General features: G+C 38.0%; 1 protein-coding gene across 9 annotated transcripts in view; it reads left to right on the top strand.

Moving 5' to 3' along the window:
- SIPA1L1 (signal induced proliferation associated 1 like 1) overlaps window positions 1-16,303 on the top strand; it is a 220,839-nt gene that overhangs the window by 68,428 nt on the left and 136,108 nt on the right. For 7 of the 9 annotated variants that reach the window (XM_037393750.1, XM_037393753.1, XM_037393758.1 and 4 more), the window contains one exon: window positions 2,421-2,515. The exons of 1 other annotated variant lie outside the window; for it this stretch is intronic. The gene's annotated coding sequence lies outside the window, so the exon portion shown is untranslated. Of the gene's footprint in view, window positions 1-2,420; window positions 2,516-8,536; window positions 8,623-16,303 lie in introns of all 9 variants that reach the window. One more of the 9 variants, XM_037393754.1, reaches the window with a different exon arrangement.

Raw genomic sequence — 16,303 nt, 5'->3', positions numbered from 1 at the left:
AGGGAAGAAAATAGCTTTTTTTAGTGTCTATGAGAAAAAAAATCTGAATTTCGTGTGGTTATTTTTTCAGCAGTTTCGAATACTGTTTGATTCAGCTGAGAATAAATGCTAATTAGTGTTGCTAGAGAGCATTCTCTTTCCCCTGTTTTTGAAAAGGCTTTGGCTACAATTTCAATACTTCCTAATGTTATTAATTATATAAGGCTTCTAAAGCTTAGAACTGCTGTTCTGCAGGTGACTGGCTCTGTGAGAACAACTTCTGCAGGATGCAGCAGAGAAGTGGGGGAAGTGAAGCATTCCTTGGGTAGGTGGCAGGTTCAGAAATCAGGGGGATGCATCTGCAAGGATTCGACATCTTGGATGTGGTACTGCAGATTGACATCTGGAACACAGCAGAAGATCCTTTGAATTCTCTTTGAGCAATACATTTTAGTTTTTTCAAGGGTGGTGTAAGAAAATAGCTGCCTTCAGTAGAACCAAGTTCGTTCTTTCCCTCCCTCCTTACATACGCCTACACCAAAGTTTTTTCAGCTCTGAAAGTGTGTTTTTTCTCACTCACTCCACTGTGTAGGCAGCCTTCCCAATCACAATTGAGCTTCACGGTCGATCTTTTTTTTTTTTTTTTTTTTTTTTTTTAAAGTTGCCTTTACACAGCAGGTCTGTAATTTAACACCAAAGAAAATGGAGAGTTCTGAGTTAGAATTAGGATGCATCTTAGTAATGCTTGAATAGGTGAAGAATTTCACGCTAAAGAAAACAGGGAAAATTTTTTCTTGACCAGAAGGCCACAATCTGTGGAATTTATTTACCTGCTGCCCAAAATGTCAGTAGCAATCACAAGTGGATAGTTGTTAGGTTTTGTGTGTGTGTGGTTTTTTTTTAAAACCTTTTATTTGCTTCATTAGACTGAGGTTATAATTGAACTTTACTCCCAAATTAGAATGTGATTCTACCTGAAAGAGACAGGCTCAGTTTACAGGTAATATGCAGGTCAAAATGCAGTTCTTCCTGGAATGCTACCTTTTTTGAAACATGAGTTTAGTTCTCTCTACCTTTTGGAAACTGCTTTTACTGCTCTTTATTTTTTTGTGTACTGCAGCTCTTTTGATGATGCTTCTCATTTTTGCAAGGTCTTAATTTCACACAATGTTTTGTAAATAAGCCTAAACTTAACTTGCAATAAAAACCCAGCTCTGAAAGCTGTATTTTTAATTGCTTAAAGGAAGATAGCAGTAATTACTTTCTTGATACTTTCTTGACCTGTATTGATAGTGCTGTCTAGCACTTAAAAGAATTTTGGTTGGTGCTAACGTTCTTGCCACAAAGTATTCAAAATTTCCTCAACTCTGCCTAGAAATACTCTTAGGAGAGTAGCAACGAGTACCTTAAAATTATATGCTTATCAACCTATCAGATTTCGGAGATCATTATAATAGTGTTTGTACCATGATTTTACGTGCAGTTTATGCTGGCATTGCAGCTGAAAGAAGCCATCCTTGTCTGCATATCCTGTCCCCTGCCTCTTCTGTCTTATATCAGCACAGGTGCTTATGTAGCTGTGCAGTGAACTGGATTGAGGAAAACCAGGTTGGAGAAATTATCTAGATCTCCTCCTCCGGTCTGCTTTAGAGTTGGATTTTAATTTGTCTCTTTGGTATGATTCACCGCAGATCTCTTAACGTGTGAGCTTGGTGGGAGCAGAGGAAGACAAAAATTCACTGGTAGTATGTGCTCTACCTCCAGCTTGTGCCTCTGCGGAGTTCTTGGGACTGCAGCATAAATCTCCATGGTTACATGTGTTTGCTCAAGTCTAATTTTAGAGGGCTTCTGTCATTTACAGATGCAAGCCTTTTGTAGCAATAGGCAGAGGTCAGATGTTAAAGCTAATGCTGAAACAATACAGATTTTATTACAGGACCTGGTAAATAGGAGGGACCAACTCTGCAACTTTTTTTCCTTGCTACTCTTGGAGACAACTTAAAGGACTGCATGTTGTGACTTAGATAACCGACTCCTGCTTTCCCTTGTTTGACATGCGTGATAGGCTTTATGTTGAGTAGTGAGGGAAGAAGTGGGCCACAGCATTGCTGCATGGCCCCTTTCTTTCAGGTGTAACCGAATGTTTGTTTTAATCTCCACATGCCTGGCAAAATTTGTTCTTGAAAAAAATAGCTTGGTTCAGAGAAAGGGTGATGAAAGAAAGACTGGGATTATTAGTGAGAAGCTTCTAATGCAGGCTCTCTCAGATTAGTAAATTAGCTGCAAAAACTTACTAGGTTCACAGTTTTGTAAATCTTCATTGTTGCCTCTGCCTTCTTGCAAGGACAATTTCTGCAGTATCCTGTACATTTTGAAAAAGACTACACCTGTTTTGTTTCCCATTCAAGTTTTGTTCATACCCATGGTCTTTCTGCTTCTAGGTTTCACTGCTATAATTCATCTGAAGTTGGTTGTGACAGCCATGGGGAGTTTTTGCTAAAGCTGTGTGCGCCTGCCTTCTCAGGAATTTGGATAGGTAAGAGTGCATGCTCCACTTTCTGTGCCATCTGACAGTCACCCTTTGGAGTAGTGCTAGTTGCCACAAAATCAGCGTTGGCTTTGTGACTGCTGATAGCATGTAGTGTTTCATACAATACAGAAGGTGTGGTCTCCAGCAGGATGGTTTACCCGGCCGGGTAGGCTGGCTGCTGCTGAGTGCCAGACTGTATCCCAGTCTGTTGCTGAAAGCATCCTGTGTATGCGAGAGCTTTTTTTGGGAGGGAGCTGCAAGGGGACTAGATGGCTACTCCCTCCCCCCTTTCTACTAGGTATTTGTAGAAGTGTAAAAGTAGGTTGGACTCTGTTCAGACTGTGACAGAAAGCCTGGTTTTGTCACATTTTCTAAAACACAGTAGTTCCTGTAGGTGGTTTCTTTTAATCTACTTGTGAAACTAAACTCATGTTCAAAGGAAGAAAGATGATTATTCTGAATGTGCCTGATTCTTGAAAAGAACTGGCTTTTAGTATGTAATCTATCCTTTCACAGAGAAATATAGTATACTTTCAGGGAGTTTTTGAAAAGATAGAAGGATGCTGCAAGTGTGAGTTGCAGCAGTTCTGCCCACGCAGCCTTTCTCTCTGCCTTGTATCAAATGCAAGTCCTTTGTGGGTGTGTAATGACCAGGTTCAAGAAGGCATATCAGGAACGCTGGAAAACTGCAGTGTGTGGTTTTGGGGGTTGGGAGGCAGGGGGATGGGGAGCAGTGGTGTTGGTTTTGCAAAGATGAGCAGGGGTGCATTTGTTTTCAGACAGATCGGCTTCCTGAATTAACTCAAGGTATTGTGCAAGCCATCGTGCAGCCTGAAGGGGGGTGACCAGAATACTTGCTAGGGGCCACAGGCAGAACAGCACTGAGGTCTGAACTTAGATCGGTTTGAGCTTATTTGCAACCAGGCAGTAAAAACACAGCCCCCTCCACTGAACAGATTTGAACGATCTGTTTATTAATAAATGTTTAAAGCTATAGGTATGGCATATGCAAAGGAAGTCCAGTCTGGAAATGACAAGCAGTGTAATAAACATGCTGCTAAGGAAAAACCCTCCCTTGTAACATCAGTTCATGGGTCTGTGAGATGTCTGAACAAACAAACAGGCTTCATACTTTAGAGATCTGCCCTGTAGTTGTTGCCGTTGTTTTGGACAATGTTGTGTTGAAAGTGTCAATTGAAATCTGTTTTTTTCAAAAATACTGTCAGTAAAGCTGCACTGTGGCAGAGGACTGATTAGCCTCTGGGATTTGATTTATTGTAGGAGCAAAACTTTTTCTTTGGAGGGCATTATATATACACATTGGAAACCAACATGTTCGTTAGCAGATCTAGAGGAGCCCTTGGAAAAGGCTGTTTTAATTATTTTATCTTTGCCCTTGAATCATCTTATCTTTTCACTTGGCACCATCTCTAGTGTTGATTTTTACATGCAATCGTTATTGTGGGTTTCTTTGATATATAGCTCTCAAAGTTACAGAAACAGGAAGAAATGTTGTGTCCATCTCTTTCCCACCCCACCATACAAAAGGTTGTTTTGTTTTGGGTTTTTTTTGATGTTTGTGGTCCCAAAAGACACATTTTGATGCTAAACACTGTATAGTTGGGAATGGACAGTGAAAAAGGGCTGTCTTGAGGGATGAAGTAAAAGCAGTCTCTTAGCTATTAATTTAACTTGCTAGTGGAAAGTCAGTGAACAGGTTTTTCCCCCACCCTGCTATGTTTGGATTCCTCAACGTGTTTGGGTGTTTTCTGTCATATGCTTTCCATAAAGAATATTCAAGTAATTAAACTAATTTTGCCAGTGATGGTGTCACCATGTTATACCACCAAAATACTTACTGAAGGTGTTAAGTTCCTTTTTATTATATACATGCAATTTTTATTCACTAATGGAAATGGTCTCCCAGTGGAATTCTTTAAATTGTTAAATTCCAGCTCATAACAAATCTATTTATATAAAGCTGTATTTAAAAAACTTAAGTTGTTTCACTACTAACAGTTCTGGTTTTTTATGAGCTCTTAAGCTCATGGCCCTATAGACCCAGTCTTGCTTACTGAAATTCATGAACAGGATTTTACATTTGACTTTTACTAAAACTTTTCCATGTTAACAGACAGCTTATTTTTTTAGAAATGGTAACATGCTCCAATAAAGCTGATTTTTGCATAGGTTTCAAATATGGAATCTAATTGGATTTGTAAAGATATTTGGATGCATGACACTCGGCAGCATAAACTTGGTTTTTCTGTTAGTTTCCCCACATTCTCCTGCTGACACAATAAAAGTTTAAAATTCTGCATACAACTTAACCAGAGACTGCTTATTTCTCCTTGACCTGCACCTTAAAATAAAGAGGAGAACTGGGGGGAGGGAAGAGGAAGGGATGGTCACTGTGCCTGAGTAGCTGATGTTGATGTTAAGTTTGTTTTTTTTTTGTAGGATAGTGTTTAAAGCTTCTGGTTTGAGCTGTACTGTGCTTTTCCTGTTGACAGATTGAAGCCCTGTGGCTGCATTTATCACTGCTAATAAGGCCTGATTGCGCAGGGAGGGGTTGGGGTGGGAAAGATTTTGCCTGAGTGATCCTCGCTCTCACAGGGACATGTTTAAGAGTATTTAGTGCTGTGTTCCCTGTAATTGGAGATAGCAGCTGTATGGATACTGTTTCTGTGAATGGCCAGGAGGACATGCAGAATTGTGTTCTTTTCTTATATTTTGCAAGTTTTTATTTTTTTCAGAAATTTCCCTGAGGTTTAGTTGGTGATGATACAAAGGGTTTCTGCTACTAGGATTGTGCAGGTCTGTGCTTTAAGTTGTTGCCTTGAGGAGTCTGAAGAAAGTTAGGAAAAAACCCTGCAATTAAAGAAAGGAAAGATGTGCCTTGAGGAGTGCATATATGTATTCCATATGCATGCATGTACCTGTGCACAAAGGCACCTGAGACACAAAGGGATGGGGTATTAGATGCTCTTGTTGATGCACGATGATCCTGTTAGCAGTTGCCTTCCATGATGTTTCTGTACTGTGGTACGGCAATGATAACTACAGTTATTATCTTTAAATGAAAAAGAAATGGTAAGAATATATTAAGCATTTTCTATTTCTTCTATGTTTAAAAACACTGTGGTGAATTACCAGAAGCTGGCATGTGATAGTTGGGACATATTTAACGTACTCTGGAACTGCACAATTGCAGTTGGACTATTCAGCAAAATTAGATTATGGTCTTAATAGCTAAATATGTTCATTATAATAGGAAATGAGTGTTCAAGAGAAGTCTCACCTTCATTTCATTGTGTATGAAACTGGAAGAATTGCATATTCAGAAATTTAAGTGTATACAAGTGAATGAAAAGATAAGAGCCCAGGTCCCATTAATTTTTGGCTACCCATAAACTGGACAAGGGTTTTATGCTTTGATTGCTGTTTTCTTAGTCTAGAATGACTGAAAATTTAGGGGTATGGATTGTAATGATCCATGCTTTTTTCTGTTACAAGGCACCTGTTGACTAGGCAGCCTGAGAATGAGGGTACACGTGCTATGTCTGCGAACTTTCTGATTTCAAAATGGTTAGGCACACCCAAGTTAGCTTTAATCTAGCTAGCCTGGGTTAAAAAAGATTGCAAGGATTAAACTGCATGGATTTTAGCATAGCCTATTTGAGGCTGTCAAGGATTCTGGGCGCTTAATCACTGCAGTCCTATGCCCTAGAAATTGACTGGGTTTTATGAAACTCATATTATTGAGTTCTGTAGCTTGCATAAATGTGGTGAGCTGTTGGTAGATTAAATACGTTATTCTGTATATGAATTTTTCTTAGTTTTACCTTCAAAATGTGTAGTGTAGTATAACTTAGAATGAATAACTATGTACTCTAGTACTAGGTATGATTACAAATGTACACTGACAAACAAGATGTTTTCTGTAATTGATCCTGCTATATTAACATTTTGTGGGACTGGCTTGTGAAGAATAAGCAATGCTGGTATTTTGATTTTCTGCATGGCTTAGCTTGCATATTGCTGAAGTATGATGTGCTGTGTTTAAGCTTCAATAGCAACAGATTTCCACAGTTGTTATATTTTTCACTGTTGCAGGTTAGTAGTAATAATCGTCAGTTAAGTCTGAGACATTGAACAGAAGTGGAATCTGTGAAGCAGGAAAGAAAAGTAAGTTCAGGGATAGAATGAAAAAACCAAACACAGAAAAACAACCCACCCCTCCACAAAAGAAAACAGATGACACAATCCCCCCAAAACCCAACAGAAGGGAACATAGAGAGGCAAAATTGGAATTAGGAGCTGTGAACTTCATTCCTGTGCTGCCCTGGACTATTAGTGTTACTTCTCTGGTTTGTTTTTTACCTGTAGAGGCAAAATGCCTCATTCCTTTGTAAAGTGTTATATGAACATACGCAACTGCTACTACAACTGCATTGATGGTTAATTTCCTAAACTCGTGCTTCAGAACAGATAGATATATCAAGGTCAAATACAGCACATATTTGAAAAGCATCTGATTTCAATGAACACACTTCTGGGAATTTGGAAATGAACACTTCTTAGATATTTCATCTATTTGGGAAAAAAAAAAATATCTCATTTATAGCCTGAACTTGTTTAGGTGTAGTTACCACTCACTGGTGGTTCTTCTGTATATCTCTGCATGATGAGAGGTCAAATTCCTTCCTTCTCTTGCTCTCTGTGTTCTTCCTGTAGGCATTCTAATTTTTTTTCCTCCAGTTTTTCAGCACCCTTCTTGAACTGTAAAATCAAGAAATAATTGCAGTTTCTCTGTGCCAAACAAAGTAACATAATTGCTCTGCTCTTCTATTTGATATTTTTGCTTGTTTAAATGTTAGTGGATTGCATAAGATTAGCCACAACTACGTGTTGTGAGTTTCCTATTGCGCACACAGATTCAAGGAAGCTAGCTAGTAAATTGGAGTAATGTACAGAACTGTCACCTGTGAAGATCAGAGTTCACACTTTCCACTTGAGATCAGAGAAGATCAGCCTGCTTTTCAGTCTAATTGTATTCACTGCTTATGCATAATGCAAAACCACAACTTAACTCTGCTCTATTTGATGAAAGATAAAGATCAGTGTCTACTAGACAGTGTGATGCTAGCTATACAGATCCCATCAGCATGAGGCGTTAGTCATGTCTTTTCATGTATATAACATAGCATACGTGTATATACACATCATAATGTGAGTGATGCTTTGTAACTTTCACATTATCATAGAATCATAAAACATCAGGCTGGAAGGGACCTCAAGGATCATCTGGCCCAACCTTTCTTGGCAAACATATGGTCTACGTAAGATGGCCCTGCACCCTGTCCAACTAAATCTTAAAAGCACCCAGTGTTGGGGAATCCACCACTTCCCCAGGGAAATTACTCCGATGACTGATCTTTGTCATCATGGAAAAATTTCCTCGTGTCCAATTGTAATCTCCCCAGGAGTAATTTGCCCATTACCCCTCATCTTTTCCATGTGACTTCTTGTGAAAAGGGAGTCTGTCTTCTTTGTAGCATTGGTAGTAATGCAATTAATAAATAGTGCTTCCTGTTCATCTTCATTTGTATAGGTTTTGTAGCATGTTTGTGTCTTTTTTTTTTTTTTTTTTTTACCAGCCTTTTCAGTTCTGGAGTAGCATGGCTCCTAAGAGACCTTGGTTTCTTTGTGTGACAGTCATATCTTAGGGGAACAGCCACTGCTGTTCTTGCTTCCTCATGCTGCTGTGCTCTTGGTAATGTGTTTCTAAAGCCCATAGCCCTGAGGGTGCAATGTGTGTATGTATGTATAGTAGTATAGAAGTGATTTTTCAGGAAATGAGGAAGCACAAAATAATCATTGCTTAAACTCCAAGTTAAGCTTAATATTACTTCTTTCTTTGTGTTCTTTCTTGTTTTATTTTCTTTTTTCCTTTTTCTCTACTGTTTTAGGCCTTTATTTTTTTCAGCATAACCTTCTTTTTTATTGCTCTTTTCTCCCTTTTAGCACCCATGCTAGAGCTCTTTGCAGAGTCTGGCTGAGGAGAAAGGTTGAAGTTGAGAACCATACACAGTTTCTTCCTCTGAGAAGAGGTATCTGCTGTTTTAGCCTCTTTGAAAACTAGTGGCTGTTGGGAGGAGGTGGTTTGGAAAGAGGATGAGCTGCAAAATGATTGGGGCCTGAGTGCCTCCCCAGCTGGGATTAATTTAGAATCAGAATTTTATAGCATTCTTTAAACATTTACATGCTCAGCTGAGAGGGAGTGAAGGGGGACAGACGTGTTCCTTGCAAGTCTTTGCTCCTTGCATCTGTCCTTGGCTGTAAAAGGAAAATGGAGGTAGATTTGTTAAGACTGAAAACTTGTGAGAGAAGAGCAGGTAAAAGCAGTGGCTATTTAATATTTTTGCTGTGGAATTAACTTGTGGGCCAAGCACACTCTTGGGTTGTTCTGCAAAGCAGTTGTCATTTCTTAATTAGTAAACGCTGATCTGGGTTTTTTAGCTTTGCTGTTATTCAAAATGGCTTGGATGTAGAAAGAAATGTTGAGGCTCACAACCATCTTTTTAGACGCTGGAAAGATATTCAAAAGAGCAGGTTAAATATTTGGACAGGTTGGATGCATATTCTCATACGTTAATATCTTAAATGTTGTCTTTCATCCAGTTAGCTTACTTTATTTGGTCAAATCTAAATTCCCTCTAGCCTAGTGGTGCTGCCTCTGACAGAGCACAGCAACAGATGTAAATAGAGGAGCATAGAACAGATTTGTAGCTGTAGGCTTCCTTAATGTCTGGTGACTTCTACCGCAGGACTTTCTGAATTGGGAAATCTAGTACCTTTTGGTCTTGCCTTCCTCTTACCCTTTCTACTTATGCAATAGCATTTTTAATTGGGAAGAGCACAACTGCATTTGATACTGAAGGTAGAAACTTTATACAGTGGTATAATAAAAGACCAGTGTTGTTCTTGGAATAATTCCTTATGCTGTCTGTGGGTGGCTGGTGGTGGTGGTGTATTTTTTTTTGGTGGTTTTTTTTTTTTTTTGTGAGTGGTAGAGTATAAATTGGATACAGATACCTTCACAGTCTTCAGCATAATGGATTCCACAAGGAATTGAGAAGTGCCAGGTAGCATTGGTGATGGGTCGACTTACCATATTTGATTATCTGTTTGGTACAGTCACCTAATGGTGGGTGCCTCAGAGTTGTGAATCATTGCTGCATGTGAAATTTTCCAGGGTTTGGGTCCCTGTATTCACAGTAGGGTTTAAACTTTCCTATGTTTATTGCAGATGAATAATGCTTCTACTGACATGTCCAAAGGCATGCCTACTGCATTTTTATTACCTGTTTTTACTGTTACTCTGTATTCACCAACTGATATGACTCTTAATTTTTCTAGAATAGCTATGCAGTTACATACCTACAGTCTATAGGGGCCCCCAGGCAATGAACAAAATGGTCTCAGTGCTCTAAGGACACTTCTGGAATTGTTCATCTACAGAGCAAAGAGGATTGTGGCTGACCTTCTTCTAATGCTTTTATATAATCAAGATTTAAGCTGTTTTCTAATTTTCCCTATTAAATGAAAGTGGAGATTTAGTCTTTGCCTTGAATGAATTCTGAAGCAAATCAGTGTAAGAAACATTCTGAGACCCTTAGAGCTTTACTGTGCATATGGGAAACTGCAAGAGTGTATTAGTGCTTACTTTGAAATTCTGTTACGGAAGGTGTCAAGAAATATTGCCATTAGACAAAATTTTAAGGTGCTGCAAAAGCTGCTTAGTTGTTTATAACCAAAGGACTACAGTTAGTGGTTTTGTTTTTTTCCTGACAGACTCTTTTCTTTGGCCATTCTTCCATTATGGCAAAAAAGGAGAAGTGTTCCTCTTTGTCCTTTGGTAAGCTGTAGATAGCTGACACCTTTCTCTTTTTCAAACACAACCAACTCTTGAGACTGAGGTTTGGGTCAGGTGCTCCATCTATGAGCCTTATAGAGACTGCTGCCTGTTCTATCATCTCGGCTGCAAATACAATTTACCTATAAAACAATTTCATTGTGTTAACATCTATGCAATGATTATGCTCCAGTTCTAAATGGACTGGTGAGGCACTGAAACAGTACCTCTTGGTTGGCGTTTGGATTGTCAGTGCAGCTCAGGATCATCCTAATCATGGCATATATAAGTTTTAAAATATCCTTCTTTCATGCTTTTTATTTCAGTGGATCTGTCTAGGCATAAAATGTAGTTTTCATTTTTTATTTAATCTGTATTTGCTTGCTTTTTTACAGTTCAGCTTTGTGGCTTACTGCATTAGTTTATTTATAGTGCGAGTGCACCAGACCTGCAATTTAGTCTTTGAATTTGGTTTTGATTTACTGTTTGAAAAATGGTGGGTTTACTGTAAGTACTTCTGACAAGGAATTGCAGAACTATATTGAAATGCTTTTAATAAGTATTATCAAAAATCAGAAGCAGCTATGTCAAAATGCTTTTGCACTTTGTGGTAGAGGAGCATACATGAGGACATACGGTTTCTTTTCAGTTTTATAGTGCCAAAATGTATATTAAAGCACAGAGGGCACAGAGATGTTACCTTTATCTTGTGTAAAATACGGTACTTTGTATTACACAAGGAGGTGGTATGTGGAGAAGTTTGCTCCTGGTTTGAGCAGCTGATAAGCTCATAATATCTCCTCCAGTGTTGTGAGCGTACGTGAATCCAAGATGACCTTGAGTGTAAGATAGCACTGTAAATTCCTTTGTTAGTCAGGGAAAGTATTTTGTATTATTAATCGGATTTAGTAAGTATTTTCTAAAGTCCCTTTTATTAGTCTGCGGGTTTTTGCAGTGTGTGTTTTAAGTATGAATTATATTGATAAGAGTACACAGGGTCATGGTAGATCTGTTGTGGGCAAGAGCAGAAGAAACCTCAGCATTGTTTACCTTGATCATAACAATACGATCAATATAAAATGTAATACATAGGCCATTATTTTGTGATTTTCATTTAAGCTAGGTGGTGCTTTCTTGTATTTGGTTAGGTACAGACTTCTAAATCCAGTAATAAACTAACTTTTGTTTATTGGAATGGGGTCTAATGTAAAATCATCTTTATTCTGACAAAACACTTTGAAAAAGAAGCTTAACTACTGCTACCCTTATCCCCAAAACAAAAAGCAATCCCCAGTCCTAGGGAGTTTTATTGATTATGCTGTGAGGCCTCTGGCTAATCTTTTCAAGACTGAAGTCCCTCACAATGATGTAGGATTTCTTTTCTGGACTTCAGGAGATGTTTAGACAGCCGTTCATTCTCTAATGTGTTTGCGATTTGTGGTTAAGAGGGTGAATGCTTGAAGATTTACCTGATGTGTAGAAAAATTGTTGTCTAAAAATGGAAATGTTGGACTAGGAGCCGTGAGCTTGAAATTATACTGCTGTTTTGCTACAGAATATTAATGCTACTATTTTAATCGTTGGTCTCTGCATACAGAGTGGGTTTTTGCATTTTATAGAGGTATTGAGGCTTCACAAATTTCTTTGTCGTACTTGGTAGTTGTGAAGACTTGTTGGTAAGTAAGATTGGTGTTGTGGTAATTAAAAGCTCGCTACCCTTTGTTCAGTCTCACAAGTTGCTGAACAATAACAAAATAACGGGGGACAAATACTTGGATAATTGTTTTCTGCTGGAAAATGTTATGTTAGGACTGAAACCAGCCTTCTGTAGGGCAGTAACAGCATTGCTATTCCTTGTTTCCCTAACATTTATCTCCTTTGAGGTGTGATGGTGCTGCCCTGTTCAGGTTGATATGGTAACTTGCAGTGATAACATCTTTTCTTAAATCTATCCCAGCTGAAACCAGTACAATCATGTTCTTTTAAGTGTTTTTTTTTCCAACTTGTTTGCTAGATTCCTGATGTTTTCTCTGTTAATGCAGATGTAAGGCAAAAGAATCTATTGTACATATCAAATAGATAACTGGAGGGTTTTGACTTCTGTTTCTGAAAATGTGTGCTGGTGTATCTGAAAACATTGCAATCTGTCCATAGCATCTGAGAAATAACACGTTTTAGCACATATACCAGCAGTTACCTCCTTTTTTCTTTTTTTCTTGCAGTGCTGCAGGTACTCTTCCTGCAAGCGGAGGGGTTTTGCATTCCTTCTCGTGCATGTCTGTTGGACCCAGACTTCATTGTCTAGTTTAACTGATGATTTAGAGTAGTCCTGGGGATGTAATCAAAGTGTTGTCTGTCCTTAAGCAAATATTTTCCATGTTATATAAGGAGTCAGGGGGTTTCAAACTGCTGTTTTATGTTGTTCTATCTTTCAGATCTCTGAACTAGTAAATAATACGTATGTATTTTTGAAGGATAACAGGAGGTGCTGTCTGTTCCTAGTTTTATGACCATTATAAGTGTGTGTGTCTGCCACTTTGTTTTGATCTACCAGTTCATAGAAATTAACTTTTGCATATAAATAACTTGCTGTTATTAAATATCTGGCAGAAAGGAATGTTGATGAAGGAATTGGGGTGGTGGTGGTATAAAATTTAGAGTTGCTGAAGGTCTGAATTCTTTGACAGGATGAAAGATGGTGTCATGCTTTGGTATGTGCTGTTGACACTTCAGCTCCAATACATACTCTGAGTCTGTACTGATGTAAATGCATGTTGGGTTTTGGTGAAGTATGAGTTGGGATATTGCTGTTTCACAGGAAAGCTGAAAAATAAAATCAGCTCTGCACGTATTTTAGTGCTAAAATATATGTGTACATACACAACTATAGGTAAAGTCTAAATTGTTTTATATTAAAGGTGTAAACACAGCATATTCTATCAGCTGGAGTCAGAATGTAACTACTTTTGGAAAGGAAAAACCCCTCACTTTGAAACTTGGTTTAAAATTGTGACTGATTAGAGAGAAAAAGTAATTGCCAAATGTAAAAAAGCAATGGAATTAGTGTGGATATCAGCATTAGTGTAGAGCGTGTACATTTTTTTGGTAGCTGCACTAATTAATTCTATTTAAAGTATTTCATGTTAATTTTAGAAGACCACCAAGAAAAGAGACTGAAGTTGAAAGGAATTTTTCTGTTTGAGGAGGGAGAGGGGAAGAGAAATCTGTTCATGTGCATTGTCACTTAAAAGAAGTCACTTAATAAATGACTGTATGTATAAAGACCGCTTTTATGTGTATGGGTTTTTTTTTTCATTTACTGTAAACACCTATTGGAAAACCAAATATATGTAACTACTAGGAAGATGAGGTTTTGTTTTCCGTTGCTATCAAACTCTTTTTAATAACCTTAGAACCAGATTTTAGGATCTATTCCTTAGAATACATAAGAAAGATCTATGTGTTATTTCAAAGTTAGGACAAGTATGTTGAGTAGATTTGGAGCACTTACTTCAACTTCTTGTGCTTAGTAGTCTTAGTTCCAGAATGATATTTAGCTTTTGGGAACAACATCAGATTTATGACTGTTAGTCTGTGATCCAATACAACTCCCTAACTTCTTTTCTGCTTTATTACTCTTCAATGGGTAATTGTGCTGTGTTTGTATGTGGCCTTTTTGTTACATTTAATTATCCCTTTCAGACTTCCAGCATTTTGTTTTGCTTTTACCTGCATGGACTGTTATCTAGTCAGCTTTAGAATCCCTGATATCCCAAGCTCGCCTGGAATCAAGGTCATGTCCTCCATATTCCTTACAACTTCTGCTCCCCAATTTGGTGGCATTTGCAGATTCTTCAAGGGGGCCTCAAATTTGGTCACCCAAATTAATAATGAAAATACTAAGCAAAACTTGCTGCAGGTCAAGTTCTGTCTGGACCAACCTGAAATGCTTTGTGGTTTTTTTATAGTGAGCCACTGCTTTAATTATTTGAAAGCAAATTTTCCAGTAGTTATGCTTATCTACACTGATTATTTCGCATTTGCGGTCTCCAGGTCATGTTGAACAGTGACAGAAGCATCATTTACATAAACTACACCTGCTGCTTCACTAAGACGTTTACTGGAGGGAGAATATTATATTGGCTTGATGTGGCTTCTTGACTGTACTTCATCTTTCTCCTCTAATTTAAACTAGTTTTTACCCTTCTTTTTCCCCAGCAATATACTCAAATTTTTCTAATACCGCTTCTTGTTTTCCATTTCTTCACTACTATTAAAGGATTTGTACCCTGTTTCATATTGCTCTGGGATCTCCTGTGTTTTACTAGTTGTCCAAGCAAATCAGTAATAGTTTAGAAATTATTTAGACTAGTTAGTTATATACAACAGTATACATTATTGTAAGTAGCTGGATCAAACTATGTTGAATTAGAAAAATAAACAACAGTGGTTTGTGGTTTGGTGGTTTTTTTTTTTTTTTTTTTTTAAGGAGAATGTATTTTGAGTGTTGATTTTGCTAACTTTCTTGCTGTTTCATTGTGAAGCCCAAGAGTATTGGAGTCCCTCATTATTTAGACCATATTCTAAAACTGGCTGGCAGTGCTATGTGCCACCACAAGTTTAGTCGTCTCTGTAGGCTTTGATGGCCTGGGTGAGATCCTGAATCAATGTGGGCTGTCTCAGCTAGCATGCTATTGAAAAGCGGCCATTAAGTAACTCATTCTTAATGAATTTGAGAGCAGTGTTGGTGGTATTCAAAATTAAAAAGGTAATGCTTCTTATTTTTTGATGTGTGTGACTGTGATTTGTAGCCCACCATCCCTGAAACTGTCTTGCAGAGCTTTGCTGGTCTGGTGTTTCAGTCAGTAAACTCGGAGGGAATAACTAATTCGGTGTTAGTATTGCGAACTACTGACTTGCATGTTTTCCTGAAGTTCCGATCTGGGCAAGATTGGGACTGGCTTGAAGGTCTTCTTGCCTGAGTCAGAACAGTGTAAAAGAGTGCAGGGAATGAGTTCATGGCTTGCAAAGCTATAAAAAGCCAGACAAATGAATCGCCTATGTGACTGTTTTTCCTGCAGTATATCTGTCATTTGAGCAGATTTGCTGTAACTTCAGCAACTTACAGTATTGCTAGATATCTTATAAATGAATGCTGTGAAATAGATCTTGGGACTTCCTGGCTGATAGATCTCAGGACTGTGGTTCAAGAAGATTGTTCAAATAGCTGTAACACAACTACATGTGCTGAAAGCTGAAGTCATGGTGACTGGAGACTATCCAGAAATCTCTAAAGGCCCTTTTCCTAAATGGTTGCTGTTGACAAATTCCTTCTGTGAATTACTGAACCCATATTGAACATCCTTTGCTGGTGCTGCCAATTATGCCACTCAACAGCACACTAAAAACCCCTACTCCAAGAAGATACTGTATCTCTTTATTTATTTAATTCTATGAAATAGACTATACTGCTAAAATCTAGACTTTAAAGATCCACAGAAGACAAACAGATGCAAATTCAATCTGGTTTAGTGTTTTTTCCATGTAGGTTTTTTGATAACTTCTACTTGATGCATGGGCTTCTGTTTAACCTGTTATGTCTGGGAAGGCATTTTAAGTGCAAAACAAGTAGAAAATAATTCCAAATGGCTGGAGGACTGAAAATGTAGTTGCACAGTAATTTTACATTAGTTTTCCTTTTTTAACAGGAAAGAAAATTTAAGGATATTGGCTAATAATAAAAATGGCAAGACCTAAACCAACAGAATTACTTTTCTGACCTTAGGAAAATGTTACGCTTTTGAGTGAAGGTTAATTTTTATTTTCTATTTCTGTACTTTTCCCCATTGTCAGTGGAATTAATCTCACTTGTGAAC

The sequence above is a fragment of the Falco rusticolus genome, chromosome 7 (assembly GCF_015220075.1).
Source record: "Falco rusticolus isolate bFalRus1 chromosome 7, bFalRus1.pri, whole genome shotgun sequence".
Classification (NCBI taxonomy): Eukaryota; Metazoa; Chordata; class Aves; order Falconiformes; family Falconidae; genus Falco; species Falco rusticolus.
The sequence above is the reverse complement of the archived record's forward strand: the minus strand, read 5'-3'. Positions and strand labels throughout refer to the sequence as shown.